Source organism: Pinus tabuliformis, chromosome 1_2, assembly GCF_031772625.1.
Source record: "Pinus tabuliformis cultivar Carrire ecotype Pingquan chromosome 1_2, CPIR1, whole genome shotgun sequence".
NCBI lineage: Eukaryota > Viridiplantae > Streptophyta > Pinopsida > Pinales > Pinaceae > Pinus > Pinus tabuliformis.
The window spans coordinates 791,177,278-791,183,277 of NC_142298.1; positions in this window are offsets into that span (position 1 = coordinate 791,177,278).

Below are 6,000 nucleotides of genomic sequence, written 5' to 3' on the forward strand. Positions count from 1 at the left end.
TCATTTTTATTAAGTTTTCTTTATTCATAACAAAGTATGTGTCCCTTTTGCATTAGGAACCCACCTAGTCCTTTGCAAGGATATGTGAAAACTAATAAATCATTTTGCGAATTAGCTATTCTCAGGATAGGTGCATGTGTGAAAAAATACTTGAGTTTCTCAAAGCTAGATGCACACTCTAATTTCCATTGAAATTTTATCCCTTTCCTTTTTAAGGTTGTGATTGAATGTCCAATCCTTGATAAATCTCGAATGAATCTCTGGTAATATCCAACCAATCATATGAAGGATATCACTTCTGTGAAATTTTCGAGTGTGGTCCACTCCATGATGGCCTTTATATTCTCAGTATCCATAACCACTCCTTTGGAAACAATATGTCCCAAAATTTAACTTGTGATTGAAAGAAATCACACTTATTGAGCTTAGTATAGAGCTTATGCTTTCTTAGCAATTGCAATACTTCTTCCAAATGCTCTTTATGTTTTTCTCTAGGTTTGTAGTAGACTATGGTGTCAATTATGAAAACTAATATGAACTTGTCTAAATATGGTTTGAGGAAATTGTTCAGAATACACATATATGTGGCTAGGGAATTTGTAAGCCCAAATGGCACCACTGAAAACTCATAGTGTACATATCTTTTCCTAAAAGTTGTGTTATGGATTTCTTCATATCTAATTTCAATATGATGATAGCTCAACTCCATACCCTTTTTGGATAATACTGCAACCCCTCTCATCTAATCAAACAAGTCATCAATTATAGATAATGGGTACTTTTTCTTCATGATGTCTTTATTCAATTGTTAGTAATAAATACATAGTCACAGTGTGCCATCCTTCTTATTTACAAACAATTCTCTAAGGGCTCCCTAGGGAGAAAAAATGGATCTAATATGCTCCCTACCTAGAATTTATTTTAGATATAATTTTATCTCCATTAGCTCCGGATACTCATGTGATAAGGGGATTTTGAGATTGGCACTGATCTTGGGAGAAATTCGATGGAAAAATCAATCTCTCTCTGGGTGGTAATCCTTGTATTTCCTCTGGAAACACATAACTAAACTTCCTAAACATAGGGTGTTCTTCCATTCTATCCTTGTTGTTCTATGATTTGTTGGTAAATTGGACTGTTTACAAGGCACACCCTTTTCAGTTGCATCTTATCACTTGCAGGTTGAGGTTTTCCTAACTGTGGTAGTCTTCCTTACTCCCTGTGATGTCACTTCCTAACCCTCATAGTTGAGGCACTTCAACAACTTGTTATATCGGTCAATTTTGGTTTTAAATGTCATTAGCCAATCCATTTAGAATAGAACATCATATGAGCTCAACGACAAAATATTAAGGGCAGATGTAGTGGACATATTGCTTATCATCAACGAGCATGATTCCACTAAGTTTGTCACATGCCTTTTTTTACCATGTCTAGCTAGGCCAACCGTGATTTGTCATAAGATTTCCTCTATAGATCACATATCTTTGCGACCTTCAGTTTAACATAGCTAAAATTAGATCTTGGGTCAATTAAAATTGAAATATGTTGGTTAATTACCATACCTTTCATCTCAATCACTGAATCTTGATGGTTTTCCTTCCTATTGTCCAACACAGTATAAATTCGATGCACATTATGAGCCACATCATTTAGCATTATTTCTCATTCCACATTGTATAACCTATTCTTACTTTGTTGTTAGTGAGGACAACACTTCTGTAGGTGATTCTCTCTACATGTCTGACACTACAAAGGCCCTTTCTTGAATCCCTCAACCTCTTCTCTTGTTGGCTTCATAGGGTAATCTCTATTGGTATTAGTGAATTTTTGCTAGAACTCATGTTAGTTTTTGTAGCATCAGATGGTGTTCTAGTTTGGAGACTTTTTGGAGAGGTTAAAACAAAGGAGTTCTCCAAAACCCATAAATTGTTTATGGAAATTCCACCTAGAGAAGGCTTAATTAAATTACTTGACCATAATTGAAAATTTCCTAAGTCTAACTTAGGAAAAGTGATTAATTAATAGGAATTAATTGAGAAATGTGTAAATTATCTAGAAACTCACATAGATCGACTTAGAGATAATCACAACCATTGATTAAGATTTAATCATGGTCATTGGAGTCCCAATTAGAGATTATAAGAAGAGGTTGATGGGTAGATGGAGAACACGCATTGCATATACTCAGTGATCTAGATAGTTTAATACTTTGGTGTAGGTGATTAACATGAGAGATTGAGTCAAAGTTTGAGTATCAAGTGTCAAGAGGGTTAGAGACAGTGATCTAAAGGAAGATTTCTAATTCCAGAGAGGCAACATGAAGTGACAAAAATATTCCACAGTGAAGCAAGTTCAGAACATCTGTAAGGGTCACACAAATTTTTCTGACGGGTTGTAGTTAAAGTTGCGCAAGTTTTCCCAATATAGCCGTGAGGATCGCATGGGGTTTCCTAGCACAACTGTGTGGATCACCAGAAGAAGAAACAACATGCACATGGGTTGGACAACAAGTTTTCAGAGGTAGACAAATATCGGGGTTTGTTTATAGAGGTAGATGATTTTCTCTCCAATATTTTGTCAAATTCTTGATGATTGGATAGCCAATTTGGATTCCAAAGATTGTACTCAAAATTCATTATTGCGTAATAAAATAAACCCTTAGCTACTGCACCGGTTTTCCCATAATGGGTTTTTCCAGGGACATTTGTCGAAAAATAATGGTATCAATATTGTTGTGTGTTTTCTAGCATTTCATAGTTCCTTATTTTGCTTCCACTATTAATTTTTATGGTGAAGAAATTACAGTGTGAATATTTTTTTATTTTGTTGTAAACAAAATAAACTACATAATTAATTTATCAATTAGAAGAAATATTTCCAGTTGTTTCATTTCAAGGAATTTTCACATGGTATTAGAGTATATTTGATGAACAGAAAGATTAGAGGCAAAGGGAAAAACGTGTGGCTCAGAGGGAGTTGTAGTATGAATTTTTCGTAGGGTTGTGTGGGTCAGATCAGGATAGTCGTGAGAGCCTTGCAAGATTTCCCTATACAGTTGCACGTGTCGCTCAAGTACAGACTGGAAATTCATGAGTGCAGTGCAAGGAGCAACAACTCATATTTTCACAGAGCATATTTTCTTGTCTGGGCACAAAGGGTTTTGGAATATTTTTCTAGAGCATATTCAATGCCAGATGGAAGAGAAAGTGCACACACAGAAGAAATTTCTCTTAGAGGGTTTCTAGTTCAGAAAACCAATATTTCCAATTGCAGTAGACATATTTTCTCACTCCAGAAGGGAGTGTGAATAACAGAGCTAGCCGTCAAGCAGGAGAAAGAGTGATATTCCAGCTTCAGGTAGAGTTTTTTTGCAAATATGGCCATATTCGGGCTTAGATATCAAGACAGATTGGATGGTGCCTCCAACTATGTCATTTGGAAGGCCAAAATGTCCTTTCTCATTGATGAGTATGGTCTGAAGACCTATGCATAAAACGTTGTGGCATAATCTACTAATGAAGATCAACTGAAAGAATTCAATAAGGAGATGGCCAAGATGAAGGGGATGATCTTAGATGGAGTCTGGGACCATATATTCTCACATATATCGGTCAAGAATATGGCCAAGGAGATGTGGGATGCTCTCACAGGGCTATACCAGAATCCTTTCGAGCAACGAAAGATGTTCTTGAAAGAGAAGATGAGGAACATGATGATGCATAAGGGTGAAGGCATTGATCCCTTTCTCACAAGAAGTCAGGAAATATGGGATCAACTGGTAGCCATAGTAGAGGTGCCTCAAGATTCAGAGCTTGTGTGTTTGAACCTGAATAACGTCTCAGAAGATTGGGAAATCTTCGTATAAGGTATTTTGGGATGAGATACACTACCTAGGTGGGATGGGATGTGGTCATACCTATAGTAAGAGGATATGAGGCGAGCACTTGTGAATACCTCCACTAATGTCAGCAACAACAAGGGATCAAAAGGTGTGAAGGAGGTAGATAATGTAGCCCTTGCATCAAAGGGTCCCAGTCAGGGACATGGTTCATAAGGGGAGAAGAATAAAAATAAGGATCTAAGGTTAAATGCTTCAGGTGTGGTGAGTTTGGTCACTATAGTACTCAGTGTCCTCAATGGAAGTAGGACAAGTAGGAGAAGTAGAATCAGGTGGCAACATCCACAGAGATAGACAAGTTGTCCTCCAGGTTGGGGGAATACTTTTCCATGTTTGTAGTTATACCTCCAAGAATGAGGTGGGGTGATATAGAGCTTTGGTCTCAGGGCTACAGAAAGATTTGGGCAGGGTCCGTTGAGGTTTGAATCGAATGGTCTCTTCCTCATGGATCGTTGCCTTGCTACTGGGGCCCACAATATTCAGTAGTAGGATGATCAATTTTGGTTGATGCAGTTAGTTCTAGAGTGACAGTTGCAGACTAATTGCAGTCAGATGTTGAGAAGCACATAGAAGTGTTGATAGTAGAGCAAGAGGCTTAGTAGCAAAGTCAACATCAATCTATATTTCTCAATAGATAGTGCAGAGGTTAGCAGCAGTCAGAGACTCAAGAGACAGTTGCAACACAAAGGCATAGTTGATTCAATATTTTGGCTATCTCTCAGATATAGTGGTTGCAGTAGCAACAACAAAAATTGAGAGGGAGATGAGTTGCAGTGCAGATGCAGAGTTGGCAACAGTACATGATGTATAGTGCAGTGTCAGCAACAACACAGATGCAACAGGTTGGTTCAACTACAGTTGGTAAAATATGAATCAGTGTTAGTGTGGTAGTTGGTGGATAGTGGCAGGAAACTACAGTTGTCAGACATCAATAACGTGATTGGAGGATGTTGTAGAGACAGCGTATTGTGATAGTTACGCAGCACAAGTTGGAGAGAACAATTTCCTCGGTAAGAAGGAGTGTTATTTTTTGTAGCATCAGATGGTTTTCTAGTCTTGAGACTTAGTGGAGAGGCTAAAAAAGATGAGTTCTCCAAAACCCAAAAATCATTTTTGGAAATTCCACCTAGAGATGGCTTAATTAAATTAACTGACCAGAATAAAAAATTTTATCGATTTGAGGCTTCTGCCATCTATATTTTGTGTGGTGTTATCTTTCGGAGGCATCAACCCATTTTTTTAGAGGGCTTATTTTTGACATTTCAAATTTTCTAATGTATTAAGTGTGGATAATTTTTTTAAAATTTTGGTAATTTTTATGTGGATTTTGAAAAACATCAACATTTTTTTAAGGCATATTTTTGACACTTCAAATTTTCTTACGTCTTAGGTAAACACATTTTTTTTTCTAAATGTTGATTATTTAATCATTTTTCAAGTTGTCTAATTCCCGGAAATTTTTTTTTATAAAAAATTATAATAAGTAAATATATATATATATATATATATATATATATATATATATATATATATATATATATATATATATATATATTAAAACGTAACAAAATTTAAAAACATGGCAAATTTACAAATATATATATAAGACAAAAAAATTAAAATTGAATATAGAAATGTAAAAAAGCAAAAACAAAAACAAAATTAATTCATAAGAAGAAGAAGAAGAAGAAGAAGAAGATTAAAAATAAATAAATAAAAATACAAGAAAATATTTCAAAAAAACATAATTTAAGAAAAAAATAAACCCAAAAACAAAGATTAAAAAAATTATATATATTAGATAATTTAAATAAATAAAAAAAAAAAACATTTAAAAAAAATAATAAGAACATTAAAAAACTTAGAATAAAACATTGAAATAAAAATAAAATAAAATAAACATTAAAAACAACTAAAAAATAATAATAATAAAACATTTAAAAAATAATAATTCGCTTGGCCCAATGGGCCCAGGCGGTGGTAGGGCAGATTTCGAGAATCGAATCTCCACTACCTGGGCCTGTTGGGTCACAGGATGGAGGGGAGGGAGCTGCATAGTGGCCCAACAGGCCCAGGGGGTGGAGGGTTGATTCAAAAAA